A 16,580-nucleotide genomic window follows, 5' to 3' on the forward strand; every position below is an offset into this window, starting at 1 on the left:
TTACAAGACTGGGTTTAAAGCCATGAAACTGCTGCAAAATTACATTCAGAGGTCTTTCTCTTTGCCTCCTGTCTTCAGAAGTGTAAGTTCACATCCAGCTCATCTCAGGATTTCTTTGCAGAAAAAGAAATTTAAAACATGCATCATTATTTAAAAACAACAACAACAACAACAAAAAAGTGATGCATTCAAATGGAAAGGAGAGATGAAGCTTTATGGGAAACACTGCTACAGCAAGGTGTGTTGTGGCTGGCAACCCAGTTTCTGCTCAGCATGAGGAATGAGACGAGTTTAGCATTCAGCCTTGCAAGTTGCTGAGGGTGTCCTGCAAATGCCAATGGGAGATTCTTAGCATCCCACAGAATGGGAACTGAAGATACCTGGAATGCTGGTGCATCATCCCATTGGATTATCATATTCACAGAGTCAGCAGGACCAGGGAGAAGATCACCCCTCTGTACTCAGCACTGGTGAGGCCACACCTCTAGTACTGGGCTCAGTTTTTGACCCCTCACTACATGAAAGACATTGATGCCCTGGGGCATCTCCAGAGAAAGGACACGATGCAGTGACGGGTCTGGAGCACTGATCTTTGGGGAGATGCTGAGGGAACTGGGATTATTCAGTCTGGAGGAGAGGAGGCTCAAGAGAGACCTTATCACTCTCTGCAACTCCTTGAAAGGAGGTTGTGATGAGGTGGGGGTTGGCCTCTGCTCTCAGGTGACAGTCATAGGGTAAGTGATAACAGCCTTAAGTAGTATCAGAAGAGGTTCAGGTTGGATATTAGGAAAAATTTATTCTCAAAAAGAGTGGTAATACATTGGCACAGGCTGCCCAGGGAGGTGGTGGAGTCAATATTCCTGGGGGTAGATAGGTAGGAGAAAGGGGTAGATATGGCACTAAGGGACATGGTTAATGGGCATGGTGGGAATAGGTTGATGGTTGAACTAGATGATCTTAGTGGTCTTTTCCAATATTAATTGTTCTATGACTCTAAGATTCACAGAGACATGAGTAAATTCAGAGGGTGCTTCAGCCTTGCTAGACACCAGCACTGACAGACAATGGATTTCCCTCTACAAATGTTTTTCTCCTTCAGTCAGTCACAGAGAAAACCTCAAAACTACTTACGTTTAGACTCAATTTTATGTGGTTAAAATTAAGGGTGACAGCTTATGTTCTCTCCAGTCTGAGCCCCTGGAGTCAACATAGACCTAAAACTTTGTCTGGACACAATGACCATCTTGTTTTTATGACTCTGTGCCTGTATTGACCTTTCTTTGAAATACCACAGGTGCTAGTGCCAGAGCTACCCTGGGACTGGGGAAGGGCTGCTGCTATCTGTAGGCTATTGACAGGCTCTGGATGCAAAGAGTACAGGAAGGCAATAACAATGGGACTTGGTCTGATCTTGAAAGGAATCAGGACTATTTTTATTATTATGGTTGAAAAATAACATATAATTCTGACCATAGAGCTGTATGTACATGACTGCATGTATATACACAGGCAAGCATATACACCCAAAAAGACATGAAACCTCAATACGCATATCTCTGCAGTTAAAAATAAAATTGATGTCACTGTAGTACTCTCATTATATGCATACACACACAAGCAGAAAAGTTCAGCCACACTAGCATGTCTTTGGTTTAGGACGAATAGAAAATGATAATATTGAGACCTTGCTATACCAAGGGAATTATAATCCCCTTCTGCAGTCATGGTTGGGAAATGATTAATGCACTGGTAGCATGTTTCCAGCCCTCTGCTTCCCAGCCAAGGCATAGGGGGATCTGGAAGCTGGGGAGGGATTATTGCTGCCCAGTAGAGGGAATGGGATATGTGGAGGCAGGCTTTCAGTGCTGCCTTGAAGTACTTAATCCAGTGCAAGCAGCTGGAGAACGGTGGTGATTATCACTGGCGGGGTGTACCTAGGGGGGTCTGCAGCACTGATTGAACCTCAGTGAGGTAGGAGGCTGGGGGAGTTTGGGGAATGGAGGGGGAAGCACTGGGGCTTCGAGGCTGAAGAGAGAATAAGGAGACCCATGGCAGATTGCAGGCAAGGGAAATTGTTAAATTCAAGAATTGGATATTAAGTACAGCACTGTATTTGCCCATGCAGTAAGCTGAGCACCTCTTTGAGACCACTGAACAGGCCTGACATATCCACAGTCTCAGCAAACTCAGTTGGATTTTTTCTGAAGTCCAAAGGTCTCTGCAGAAGGGAAGAATAAAGTGATGGTGGTAAAAAAAAAAACAAGTCAAGCACACAACCAGCGGAGACCTGGCTCTGTGATGGCCCACCAGCTTCTGCCTTGAGGTCAGCTCTTTCTAAGCACAATATTAATCCACATCTAGGCTAAGTGCTAGCCCTACATTCTTAAGGGGCAAAGAACACAGAGCATTTAGGACCTCTTGACTCTGTTCATCTCATAATTAAAATTTATGATTACTGAACCATAACCCAAGCAAGGACAGCTTCCTGCAGCATCTCGGGAACCGTGGTATGCCCTAGCTGTGCCCTGGAAACAGATGCCAGCTGAGTTGGTGCCTAGGAATCATATGGCTCTGTTGTCTCAAGGTGTGATTTTATTACAGTCCAAAGAAGTGAGGAGCAAGACTGTGTATGATTGGGATGGGAGGCCTCTAAGGGAGCAGAAATGACATGTTTCAAGAAAAGGAACTGTTTGCTGAGTCTACTGCAGACTTTTCATCCAATAAGATGCTATATATATGAAGAGAGAAAAAAAATTACATATCTGTGGTCTTCACTTTTGGGGCAGATACGATTCAGATTACTCTGCTTTCTACCAGCCTCATCACCAAGTTAAAAATAACTAAATAGTAAAGTCCTGCCCTAGAGTAGGTGTTTGTACACTCTATTTTCCTTGCCATGAAAGTATAGGAATAGCAGGTAAAAATTTCCCACATTAGCAGTGTTTATTTCACAGTTGACCCAATGCCCTGGAAGAGAAGCTTCCTGCTGAATTCCTCACTGTTTTTATTGGGCAAGGCTTCTGCTTTCCAACCTAGACTCTTTGCAAACTTAGCTATGCTCCATATTCAGGAGTATGTGATGTTTGCCAGTGCAAATCCTGTTGTTTGTATGCACAAGTCACAGTGGGCTTAAGAAGTTTTTTTTTTTTGAAGAGAGAAATGTTACCAGTGAGCTGCCTTTTCTTCAAATGCTGAATGATCCCTTTCTGACTCCTTGTTTCTTCTTCCCTGAGGGATCAAGCCATTCTGTTTTCCCAAGACCTATTCTGAATCATTGCTGTACAGTGTGATGATACACATTATCTTCCAACAACTTATTATTTATGTTTTCCAAGCCTGCTGATAGAAGGGAAGGAGCTAGAGAGAGAAGGAACGAAGTAAAAGAATGGGCAGTAGAGAAAGGTAAAGAAAGGTAGTGGTAGGAATAAACCTCAGTGATAATAAAGAATGCATGCATAGACTAAGATCAGAATGCATGGACTTTCCATCATAAAAACTGTTATGCTGCCTCTTGACACTACTGAGCTCTGCCAACTGCCATCATGTGATATGGACAAGTCCATGTTACAAAGCAAAAGTGCAAAGGTCTTGCTCTAGTCAACATTGTCTTGGAAGTGGCCATAAAAGACTTGAGGCTTTCATTGTTTTTAGCTTCCCTTTTGCAAACACCAACTGTACATGACATACTTGTCACTTTCAGACCAGAAATTGCTAGATCTGTCAAGAAAAAGGAGGGATCAGCATTCTTCCAAACTACATTCTTGACATCAAAATGGCTGGGAGAAACCTCCATGGTCTCAGTAAAATGATTATGACATATCATGGTTCTCTTGATACAAATAAGAAAGGAATGCAAGAGGAAGAGGAAAAATAATTAATTGCTTCATGTTGGAGTGATATCCTCAGCAAGGGCATTGACTGTAGATATTTCAAGGATGGATAAGAGGATGATTTATATCATTAATTTCTGTATAGGTATATGGACTAGATCTTTTGAGGGGTTGGAGACTGGTATTTTTGACATAAATGTCTCACACCTGTATGTGTGATAGCTCTAAATTCCAGGCCTTTCTGGGTTCCAAGAGAGCAGGAACTAATGGGAGTAAATAGGGAGCTTTGAGATCTACTTTTCAAAAGTTACATGCAGAGTTAATTTCTTCTAACTTTAAAGACTCGAAGAGCAGGAATGGCTATTTCTCTCCATAGGCTCTAAAGAAATCCTAGGGAGATAAATTGTAACCATATAGACACCTTCTTCTGGTGAGATAAATCCCATTCCTGAAGATTATAATGAGCAAATCACTGCTTGTTTAAGGCAAGAAAATCTATATTTCTATAGGTACATTGTTTCTGTTGTGCTCCAAATGAGTCTCTGGGCATAGATTGGAGCCCTCTCAGGACCATGGACATCTTCATTGTCTACTCATCTTTTCTGGGATGAGTGATGATGGAAGTGAAGAAACAGATGAAGCACCAAACGCTTTGAATATTTCACTGTATTTAAACTACTAGAATATATGGTCAAGATAAGGAACACAACCTTTATTACTAATTCTTAACTCTCTTGTGTTGTCCAGGGGTTATACCAAAGCACGATAAGCAGATCATGATCTATCTTCCTTCAAACAGAATTTTTCCACTGCAATCTCTATTCAACCTGAATTCTACTTTCTCATGTGTAGATGACTAAAGACTCCTAATGGGCTCAAATAGATGTCTATCAGAAACATTCTTTAGTTCCCTATAGTTCAGAGTCAACAGAGTTCACTGTTTTCCCTCAGGAGGTGGCTGCTCTGTTGTCCATATATCCCATTAGAATGAAGTGTCATGTAGGTTTTCTTTGCCTGTGCCAGATTTTATTTCTGGCACCTCTTGCAGGCTATGGCTCAAAATAGCCAGGAAAACAAATATCCAAGCAGAATTTTCAATCAGAGACAGAGACACAGAGTCCTTGTGGCTTTGCCAAATGTACCACATACTGGAGGGTAGAATAAAAGATGATAGATCCATGATATAGCACTCTCTTTTCTCTCTGGCTCACGCTCCCCTCCTTTTAACTCCCTTTGTTTCATCCTGGCATGATGAACACGCTGGTATGTCTTATCATCTCATTTTCTTTCACAAGGTACATTTTGGGAAGTGGACACCCTGGAAGTTAGATTAGGTCTTTAAAAACCCCACGTATGGTGTTAGTATCATGCTCTAGTAGGGCATTTCAAAACCAAGTAAGCAAAAATATGAGAAGGTTTGATTTTCTTTCTTTCTTTCTTTCTTTCTTTCTTTCTTTCTTTCTTTCTTTCTTTCTTTCTTTCTTTCTTTCTTTCTTTCTTTCTTTCTTTCTTTCTTTCTTTCTTTCTTTCTTTCTTTCTTTCTTTCTTTTTTTTTTTTTTTACACTCTGACCTAAAGACAGAGCCAGGTCTGAACAGCGTTACCTTTTAACCAGTCAAGCCTCATTGAACAGTTTAAGGCTGAGCCTAGGGACTGCCCCATTTTGTAAGAGTAGCCCTCGTAAAAGAGAAAGATCTCAGCCTGTGATAACAAAGGTTGATTTGATAGGAGCCTTTTAAATTCTGCAGCGTCTTAGGTCTGGAGTTGGCTGCACTCTTTGGCTATCCCCTATCTATCCCCTCCCAATAAAAAATATCCTGAAGGGTAAATTACCATTCCTTGCAAGAGATGTGGGGAATAGTGAGCAGGAAGAGGTCTAAAAAATGATTCCCTTTGGTAGCACATGAGTGCCAAAGTAAACCTGTGGGGATTCATGAGATCAGATCCCAGCTAGAGTAATCCTCACACAGCAAGTCCAACCCATGCCAGAGGGTAGCACTGGACTGACTGAGGGACCTGCAGCCATTTCCATCGTGGTCTCTGAGCTACAGGCTGGAAACTGTACAGTTTGCTATGTCTTCTGATCTTACCTCTGTTTTTCATTGATGTTAACAACCACATTAGAGCTAGTTAAGTTTTCAAATGACGTATCAGGCAATATTGTGACTGGTTTTTAACTTCTGTAGAATTCTGCTGAGCTGCATTTGTTCCCACCAAGGGGGAATTCAGAGCTCTCACTCACTCAGTTCTTCAGCCTTGGGGTCCAAACTTACCTCTGAAGTCAGCATCTTTACAGTCTCTTCTTAGGCTGTTGAAGTTCATAGAGCACATCTGATTTACACCGATGTGGAGAATCTGGCATCTGTCTCCTGCTGGAGTGAATGTCATTACACTAAGACTGCATTTGGCCTTTTCACTTTCAAAAATTGACTGCAAAATGAGGAATCCTTGTCAGCTTTAAGGCTGATGCTGTATGTCTACAAGCATGTTTGTCATCTGTTTGCAAAGTGAAAATAAGCCTACAACTGTTGACAGTAAATGAAATAATATTTACATAATGCAGTCATACCTGCTTCCTGGTAAAGAGATCAATGCATATTTCTTTTTGCAATAACACATTCATGCTGTATATCTTCACAGAGACAACAATATTTGAAGTGAAACATTCATCTAGCTATATAATTACTTGTATGGTTTTTCATTTGCTTTTTGTTCTCTAATAGTTTATTACCAGCAACCAATAGTCAAAAACAATCCAGAGGGTTGCAAAACACCCCCTTGTTCCAGGTTCATTCAAAGATACCTTGGTTATTAAAATTGCTGCCATTAAAATTAGTGCTCAGAAATGGCTCTCAAAACTGACCCAGTTGCTCTGGGTCATGGAAGCACTCATGACAGTGCTTCATAAAGGCATTGCCTGCCACAGTATATTAGAGCTGGCAAAAAGCATGGCAAAGACACAGCCACCATATCAGATCAGCACCAGGACTGCTGTGAGACGTCCTACACCTTTCTCACCTTCCTTCTTGTTGCTCACTTCTGCATCCATTTTTACAGCCAAATTAACTAAGGTGATGTGGGTGACTGGGAGAAAGGATGGGGTGCTGTCTGGCATAATTCACATCACAGAAAACCTGTACCACAGCAGTTTGATGGGCTGTGTTGGTTGGTTGCTTGCAATTAGCTCTGGCACAGCACAGGCACCACTGCACCTGCACTGGAATGTTAAAGATTTATCACTTGTGGATCAGAGGAGTCATTTTCTGATGCTGTCTCTTTCTTTTCAATGATTGTCTCTGCCCTGGAATTTAAGAGGTTGAAGAGTAGGTGAGATGGACCCATCCCTTCTGTTTCTCTCAGCTCTATTTACCTTTCAACCAAAGGTAAATATGTTTTATCTTTCTGTTACATAGTACCTTCCAAACCATATGTCTCCCAAATCACTTCTTATATATCAATAACAATAAATAAATAAATACCAAAGTGTCTCCACTATTAAGACGTGTGTGGCCCATCTTGCATAAGCACTGAAGATAGCAACCATGATTTAATAATTACTTTCCCCTCTTTCTATCTCCATAGACCTCTATCAACACAGAGTTGCTGAAGAAAACCTTACAGCTATTTTTTTCCCCCACACAAAGATATCTACATAACAAACTCATTCGTCAGGCGAGTTCCTCTCTTGTCCCTCCAGCTGCCTTAGATTTTCACCCTAGTGCAGAATGCTGCTGAGTCAACTGGATACTTACCTCTGCCCACTCAAGTGTGGCTGCATTTCTCGCTGCCTCTCTTACTCTGGGTGTCATGCAAATGGAGAGCAGCACAGTTACATCACTGACACAGAACAGCAATACTGCTGTGGGCTTTATTTGCTCTTAGTACCAAGAGTTATGCGTCCTCATGCAAAATCATGTTTGATGTCAATCCTATGTAGCCAGTCTGGACTGGCTGCTGATCAGGAAAAAAGGAAGAGAAGGATGGTTTTCTAAGTAGGTGCAAGGGTAGTAAAGTGGATTTCCTGATAGGCAAGGCTAAAGGAAAAGCTAGGACTACCAACATCCATAGCAGTGAGAGGGTGAAAATCTGGGCTACCTCTCTCCATCACATGAAATGCAGCACATGTGGTGTGCTCTGAAAAAGTTGCCTGCCTCTCTAGTAGGTTTGCACAAGCATTTCATAAACCCAGGATGTTCCAACCATTTCATAAACCCAGGATGTTCCAATCTTGCAAGAAGGTGGAGACTGAATAGAAGAGGGAGGAATTCTCTTTCCTTTCTCCTCTAGGACCTTCCTGAAGTTACATCCCAGCCCAAATCTTTATGCCACAGCCATAAAACAAGCATTTGATATATTCTGCATTTATACTGACATATGAAATACCTTTGAGTCAAGCATGCTTGGTGTGTTTCTACAGCACCTGACACAATACAGTCATATCCTGAATGAACAGTGATAATGCTCAAGAAATACTCAGTGATAGTATTGAGGCTAAAGTGGATTGCTTTTCAGCTCTTGACCTTGTTATCTATGAATGACTCCACTTGTCACATGTACATATCTAATATTCGATATCAGTTAATTTCTGTCAAGGAGGTTTTTCTTAGGGAGAATTCCCTTTCCAGTGCATATCAGTGGGCTCTGTCCCAAGTCATTCTGGATGCTCTTGTCAATCTCCAGGAATTGGTCATCCACACCTGTTAAGTTGGTAAATTCAATATATGTTTGAAATTATCTTCCTGCAGAGAAGTGGCCCTCTGTTTCCCTTAACCATTGACTGTTTTTCAGGTTCACTTGTTACAGTGTTAGTCATATCACTAGCAGGAAATAAAACGTGTCAGAGAGCAAGTTGCACCACTTGTCAAGAAGGTGCTTTTTAAGAACAGCATTACTCTCCACACATTTCCCGAGCCTTTCCTATACAGCATCCTTTCTTGGAACTCTCTCATTGTGTCCAAGCTCACTATGCACACAACCCATATCACAGTCTGATTGAAAATTAAGCTTTAAGTTTTTATTTGTCATTTTGTTTTGAGAAGCAGAGAAAAAAGTCCTGGAAGGAAAGAGAATAGACTGCAGTGGGGTCTCTGAGCCTTTCTGCAAACCTGTGTTTTAAATTTCCTTGCATTTGTAAAGCAAAAGTTCAGAACAAGTGTTGACTTTTCACCACCAGCTGGAAATGCTAGTAGTGATGGGTACTGTGGGCAATAAAATGCTGCCACCCAGGATTGAAGAGGGAACATCTGTGGCTGTCGGACTATTTCCATTCAGCCTTTATACAGCCTTGTGGAGATTTGTGGATGTGTGTGTGAGGGCTCTTTCCTTATCAAAGACTATGCTTGTGATGTGTTTGGGGCTGGGTAATAATAGGCAGCATCGGTGAATGCTGTTTCACATTTTTTTTAAGTGCATGTCTTCTAGTGGGTGATTCATCAGCTGCTGTTACAGAAAGTATGTTGGGAAGGTTGCAGCTGTGGGCTCAGACTGCAGTTTCTGTGTTGTTGCTAGGGATTTTGCATTAAATATCCCAATTCTCTGCACTCAAAACTAGGAAAAATTGACATTTTGACTTCCCATAAGAGAATGGAATACATGATTCACAGTCCTTCTTCTGCAACATTAATCAGGCCCTGTTTACAGGGAAAAGTGCCAAGGGGGGTTAGAGCCAAAGAGGTATGCTGAGAAAGCCAAATGGTGATGTCATTTGGGGTAAAATAGTAACAGCAAGCCACTTAACTGGATGGAATGGCTTATAGTGGAAGCAAATCACACTTAAATGATGGAGAAACATTAAGATTTCTTGGCTATTCTATTGACTGCGCTGGTTTTACTGTGAGTTGTTTATAGAGAAGGATAACAGCCATCAGCTGCAGTGGTGAGCGCTGAAAGTTCAAGCTGGGCAGCTGAGTCCTGCAGATTTACTGAGAGATGGGCTGAAAAGTTCTGAGTTCATGTGCTGGGCTTTAAATTCCCAACAATTTCTGAGTTACATGGAGTTGGCTGGGGGGTCCTTTCCAAGATGTGCAATTCCCTGAATTTCTCCTTGTGGTGGACTCTGGATGTGGGTGTCCTCTTGGAGTTCTGTGGTGCAGCTACTGTACATGTTAGGGATTGCTCCTCACACTGGGCATCTGCAACTCACATGGAAATGGGAGAGTTGTGATTGGCTTTTTACAGACGGAGAACCAAGAGTAATCACAAGGGATTTCCTTGAGGCCATACATGATAACAAAGTCAATGCATTTGGAAAAAGAACTGAACTATTTTTTAGCAAGTCCAAACAACTTCACATAAAAACTTTTACACACAGGCAACACAAATCATTTTGCAAGCTGAACAGAATGTTCATTAGAATAGTTTTTGCCCCCTTTTTCACTAGATGCTATGCTGATTCTGAGCTTGACAATGTTTTAAAAAACATGGTAATACTCTCTGAGTCTTAGGCAGGACAAATGTGAAGGCTGGTCCCTATCCACCCGATTCAAGGGATTTTCAGGAAGTTATCTCCCTGACCTTCAGCTGTCTGCTCTCTTCTGGAACACCTTTCTTGAAAAGTGGTTCCTGTCTACATACACATATTTAGAAAAGAGATTTAGAAAAGTGGTGTAGAAAATTTGAGAATCTCATCTACATATGGCATGGAGATCTTAGGGCAAGCGAGGAGCAAACTGTTACATTCATGAGTCTCAGCGTGCACCCAGAAAGCTGAGATTCCCTTCTCAAGCTCAGGATATATAGATTATTGGATCAGAAAATGACAACAATGACCATGGTCCCCCGCCTCCTTGATAACACACCTTTCATAACAATTTCAGGTTTGTAGTTGGAAGCAGAACTTACTGGTTCTTACAGCATCCCCTTACATTTTTTACTGCTTTTTTTTTTGGTTCTTTTTTGCAGTTATGACAGAAGATCCTTCTCTTCCCAAGCTGTGTCTCCCTATGCCATTGATGTAATTTCAGGGTTGTCAGACAAAAATATTACAAGCATAATTTAGTAGATGACAAAATATCAAATTTCTGCGCTTAATCCAAGTAATGTTTTCAGACATTTGAGGCATTTTTAAACACATTGTCTTGTTAAATACTGCATTATCCTGAGACACTGTATTAAAATTATTAAGCTGTGGGAAACCCAGTCAGATAAAGAAGGTAAGTTGGTTGATTGGACAATTTGAAGTTCACTATTCTAAGTTTGATCTGTGGTTTAATCTTGGTCATATGGGGAGAAAGAACAAATAGCAAGCCAGGCACAATTTGGGATGACGTGATATTATAAGTGATATATCTACTGTTTGTCTGCCTTGGTTCTGAGGACTGATTAGAACACAGAATTGAGAATCCAAAATAAACTATAGGGCTCTGCTGGGGAGAGGAAGATGTTAGCATACATCATCCACTTCAAAGCTATAGCTCCAGTATCTAACCCAAGGTGGGTATGTTTCTTCACATGATGTTGAAGAGGTTGACCACTGGTGGTGTAGTAGGAGTTGAAAATGCTGTGAATGGGTGTTTAGTACTGATTGTGGCAGATGGTTCTTTATAACTCAGTGGCTGATTAAGGATTTCCTCTGTGGTAAATTAAATCTGTAAGAAATGTATAGGCTCCTTATCAGGTAGACTAATAAGATAATAATGATAGAAATAATAAATGAAAGGGAAGAATACAGAAAAGGAGACAGTATATGGGCTGTCTGAGTACAGCAAATGCCTTAAGAGCACTTCTATGGGACTCTTACAATGGGACAGGAAGCCTGTGTCCTATCCAAACTCTGCTATGAACTCCTTATATTCTTTTGGTCTCATTATTTAATTTTATCTAACCTCAATTTGTCCTTACCTCATGACACAAGAAAATGGTGGATGAAGAAATCTAGGGCATTTTGAGCTCTTGGGTAGCACAGCATGCCTTGACGAAGGCCTTCAGCTACTTAGCTTTACTTCGGTGAAGACAGTGGTCTACAAAAGCTGATGAACTGGCTCCTCCTTTTTCAGTCAACACACAAACATCCAGCAACATTCAAGTCTCTATTGCAAGCATTTCATAAGTTTAAGGAAGTTCCTGTTTTCATCTTTTGCTATAATCAGTGTTACGATGAATACAAACAATAACCAGAACAATTGTGGTCATCAATGGAACTATTGGTGAAGAATACAGGGCTTTCCTGCTTAGACACAACTATCAAGAGGATTGTTTACTTAGCTTGACTGTCCTTTTATAGTTACCAACAGGAAATGTTTGTGATGTTTGTGTAAGAGGGAGACTTCGAATTATCCAACATGTTTGCTTCAAAGGGATGTGAGAACAGAATGTATGTTTTAAATCAAACCTCACAGCCCTTTTTTCACCTTATAAGAGTGAGAACATCTGGTTTTGATGGACTTGCCAACCCGTTCTCTATTTTTTTTTACAGCACCAGTTTGTCACATTTTTACTTTCTAATGGAAAAGCTTTGGATGAAAATCCACTTTTTGATTTTGGTACCTCCTGAGTTGCTTTAAACATCATTAGACAGTGTGATAAAGCCAACCCGTCTCAAATAACGTCCAATAATCAAATGCCATACTGAAGATTAATACACCTTCTACACTTTTGCAGGAGTAGGTGAAGTGGGAGTAACTGGATGGAGAAGACGACCCTTGATTGTCCTGAAACAAGCACATGTGAAAACATGGTTTCGGTCAGCTGTAGGAATGTAGTAGAGACAATACATTGGGTTGCTGACAGTCTAATCCGGATGTCTTTTTTAAAACAATAAGGTACCCTTGCAAGCATAAATTAGGGACTAGTTTTGTTTAGGTGATGTTTCTCATCATGGATAATTTTATCACAAATAAAGCACAGTTAAAAAATTGTCCTGGTCTCCACCTCAGTAAACCAGCGATGCACACAAAGCAAAGAAAATATCAGACCCATTTCAAACAACAGACTTTTATCATTTAAGACTTCAGAATTACCTTTTCAAGTCAATTAACACATGGTTGGTGGGGTGTAATGTGGATAATGGATATTATTTCTGAACAGTAAAGCTTTGAGTCCTTTTAGCTGATCACACATAAATAAGCAAAGATTGGTCCACATGTATAAGTATTCACTTGTTATATAAGGCCATTTAAGATCTGAATCCCACTAGGACTGAGAGCTATTTAATCCACAGAGGGAAGGGAGGCAGAGAGAGAGATTAGGGGACTTGCCCAAAGTCACACAGGAAGTCTGTGGTAGAACCAGGATATGAATATAGATTTCCTGAGCCTCCATTTGCTGCATTAACCACAAGCTCTTCCTTCCTCCCTTGTTTGGGAGAAATGACAAGTTTTTTTGAATATGAGGGGTGCCCTGCAGGGAACTCAGCTCCAAGGTGCTTCTTCATGTATGGAGAGCAAGTGATGTCCTTGCACATCACCACATTCCTGTGAATATGTATGTGTTCATACCAAAAAAAAAAAAAAAAAAAAAAAAGAAGTAATAAATCACACATTAATCTACCCCTTTCTCCTTGGCACAGTATTATGGTGGTGCAGGGTAGCTGCTTTGGGGTTCTGCAGCTGTGTGATTTGGACAGGCCTATGCAGACCGTAGACACTGTTAGGCGGTTTTACCTATCTACCCACAGATGGACATCTGTAGTGTGGATCTGAGATGAATATCAGGGGGCCAGTTTAAGGAAGAGAGATAGGTTAAGTTGGAGTGTTCCATAAATAACACAAGGTGAAGGTGCTGCTGTCTTCATCCCTGTTGTACCTGTTGCTAGAAATGGGACATGGAGAAATAAGTAAAATATTAACATGTGATTTCGTGAAGAAATCCATTACTTGATCAGTGAATTCCTTTCTTTCCACATATGGCAGAAGTTAGAATATTTTCCCAGTGAAGCAGTAGAAAAGAGTTCAGCAGTATGGAAAACAAGAGCTAGAAAATGGCCATGTTGGATGAGCACCTTGGACGTCAGAGTACGGATGTCACTCCAGCACCTCATGGTGAAAAACCCTGACTCCCTTATCAGAGACATAACAGGCAAAAATGGGCTGGAGTCAGCATATCAACAGGTTAAGTAATGTAAGCGAGACCAGGATCTCCTTTAGTTTATGTTGCTGATTGCTCTTTCATGTAACTACTTTTCCAAAGGAGACATTCTTTTTCCCTGGGATTTAATGTCATAGCTTTATAGGATAAGCAGGAAGATATAATCAGCAACTTGTTCCTTCTCTCTACTTGTTTAATCAAACCACCATTCATAGGAGAGACTTTTTATGTCACAAATATGTATACAAAAGTATTATGTTGCCAATGGTTTCAACTTCAATTATAAAGGACAATGAAGTCACACGGTATTTTCTTGTTCTGGTTAAAATAAAAGGGCACTCCCAAGGAAGTTTTTGTGGTGGTTTTTTGTGGTCATCTATTTCTCTTCCTACAATATTGTCCCAACACTAGTGAAGGGATCAGAGAGAGCCCACATGCTGTTCATCCTCTAGGCATAGTGGTGAAAATTGTCAACATCTCATCTCCAAATTAATACAGGCAAAGACCCAGCTGCTCTTGGACTATTGTTGTGCTGAGCATAGGATTTTTGGCTCATGGGGAAAACAGAACCTTCCCCATCTCACCGCAGTATCAGTGTTCCCCATCTATCCCTGTCCGGAACAAGTGGGAGTGCATGTGGTAACAAACCATAGGGATTTTCCTTCAAGAGAAACATTGACTGAAGAAGAATGCAGTTTACCAGCAAAGGGGATAGCAAGATGCAATCACCCAGCCTAACCTCAGGCAGAATGAGAGCAAGGGAGATAGCCTAATGGAGGCCATGAAAGATCCACTGCTTTTGTTTCACTGATCTACCACTAGCTGGTCCTGAATAAGATCTTTTATCTGAAATCCTGAGACCAGTTTTTCTGCTCAGTTAATGATAATGTCCTTGATTCAGTCTTATATTCTTAGCATATCCTAAAAAGTGCAAGCAAGGAAGCTGTACAGGGTGTTTGAAGAGATTTTGAGGGTGGGAAGAATATCAGGCATCCTGTTAAAAATTAATCTCTAGGGCTTTGGCAATACAGTGTGAGCATAACTTCAGTGTTTTACAGATAGTTATCTGTCTCACAGGCACACCCCATTATTATAATTCTTACTGAGCTAACAAAGATGATTCCGGATACAGGGAAAAATATTTTTGAAAGTGCATCCTCTTCCAGCCACAAGTTTGTCCTTCTTTGGTCAAAAAGTATTTTGCTGTATTTTTGCTTTCCTTATTTTTTTCCCTGGAAATACACTACAATCATTTCTTGAGAATTTTTATGTATTTAAGATCTTATTTGAGTCTGAAGTGTAATTTCAGTTTAATTTGCTTCAGGTCAAATCCTTGTGATTGTGATTCTGTGGGGATCAGGGGAGCAAAATCCTTCCCAGTGTAAGAGCAGAATAAGTCCAAGACCTCTTCATGAGGCTGAATGTGTACAAGACCAGGTTGGATGACACGCATCATCAGCAAGTTTTCTATGACACTCAACTGAATGGTGCAGTCAGTACAATAGAAGGAAGGGACCATGCAGAGGGACCTAGACATTCCTGAAAAGAGGGCCCAGTTTTCAAGCATTTTTGCATTTGTCATTAACTATGATACTTACAGGATTTGGCCAGGGTGTCACAGATGCATATCCTGTGATGCTGAACACACAGGTGGTAAATATTGATCAGTGGATAGTATGTATATTCGGCTTTTAAATAAAAGCAGAAGGATGAACAATGATTGACTAGCTTAGAAAGATGAAATTGAGACTTTCTTGAGTTAGGAAAACAAGGTGAAAATCTAAAAGCTCATTTGAGTGTTGTGTCAGTACAGAACTAGCTTGGCTGTGGGTTGCATTTATGCAAATTCCCATGAACCCGTCTGCACTAAGCACAGTAGAAATCCTGATACCACAGCATGAGAAACAGAGAATTTTACAGGTGAGGTATTTCACTTGAGACCTCAGTGTCTCAGGCTTCCATTTAATTCTCCTGAAGTTCAAAGCAGGGCTACAGACAGAGAAAGGTCCTTTCTTTGTGTGAGTATAGTCACTATTGGCTCTGAAACAGCATGCTGCTCAGTAGTAGCTGAGAAGTCCCCTCATGAAGGACCGTGGTACTTGATGGCTGCAATTCGTAGTTGGATGGAAGTGGAATAAAGGCTGTTGAGTAATCTGAACCTTCAGGTTTGAAGGACTCTAGATGATGGGCAGCTGAGCCCAGTGTTCACGGGCAAGCATTTTAGACTTCTAAAAATATCTTATTTAAGATGAGGAAGTCACACTGGATCAGTTGTCATTTTAGTTCTGATGAATCTTACTTGTTGAAATCATTAGCTAGAGCTACAGCACAGTGTGGAAATGTATGGAATAGATTATTATTGTTATTATTATTATTACTGGAACAGGCTCTCCAGTGCAATGGTCACGGCATCAAGCCTGTTGGAATTCAAAATGCGTTTGGACAATGCTCTTTGAAATATGGTTTGATTTTTGGGTGGTCTATGGGCTCCTTCAGCCAGGAGCTAGACTCAGTGATCCTTGAGAGTCCCTTCCAGCTCAGGATTTTTTTTGATTCTATGATTACAGCTTGAGTTCTGGAAGCACTGCTCCTTTGCCAACATGTGACTCTTGACCTTTCTAAGGAGGAAAAGAAATGTATGGAGCTTTGCTCCTTTTACTACCTCACCTAGCACTATGCTATGTATATAGACACAAATGGTTGTACGTGATAGTCTAACAACATTAAT

At 40.8% G+C, this 16,580-nt stretch overlaps 1 long non-coding RNA gene across 1 annotated transcript in view; it reads left to right on the forward strand.

The window, feature by feature from the left end:
- The window catches only part of LOC149919374 (uncharacterized), a 32,512-nt gene extending 19,244 nt beyond the window's left edge, over positions 1-13,268 (forward strand). Inside the window, exon 4 of the long non-coding RNA XR_016463550.1 lies at positions 12,428-13,268. This is a non-coding gene — a long non-coding RNA (uncharacterized LOC149919374). The remainder of the gene's footprint in view (positions 1-12,427) is intronic.
- Positions 13,269-16,580: the final 3,312 nt, after the last annotated feature.

This window comes from Phasianus colchicus, chromosome 1, assembly GCF_987193195.1.
Source record: "Phasianus colchicus chromosome 1, bPhaCol1.hap1.1, whole genome shotgun sequence".
Classification (NCBI taxonomy): domain Eukaryota; kingdom Metazoa; phylum Chordata; class Aves; order Galliformes; family Phasianidae; genus Phasianus; species Phasianus colchicus.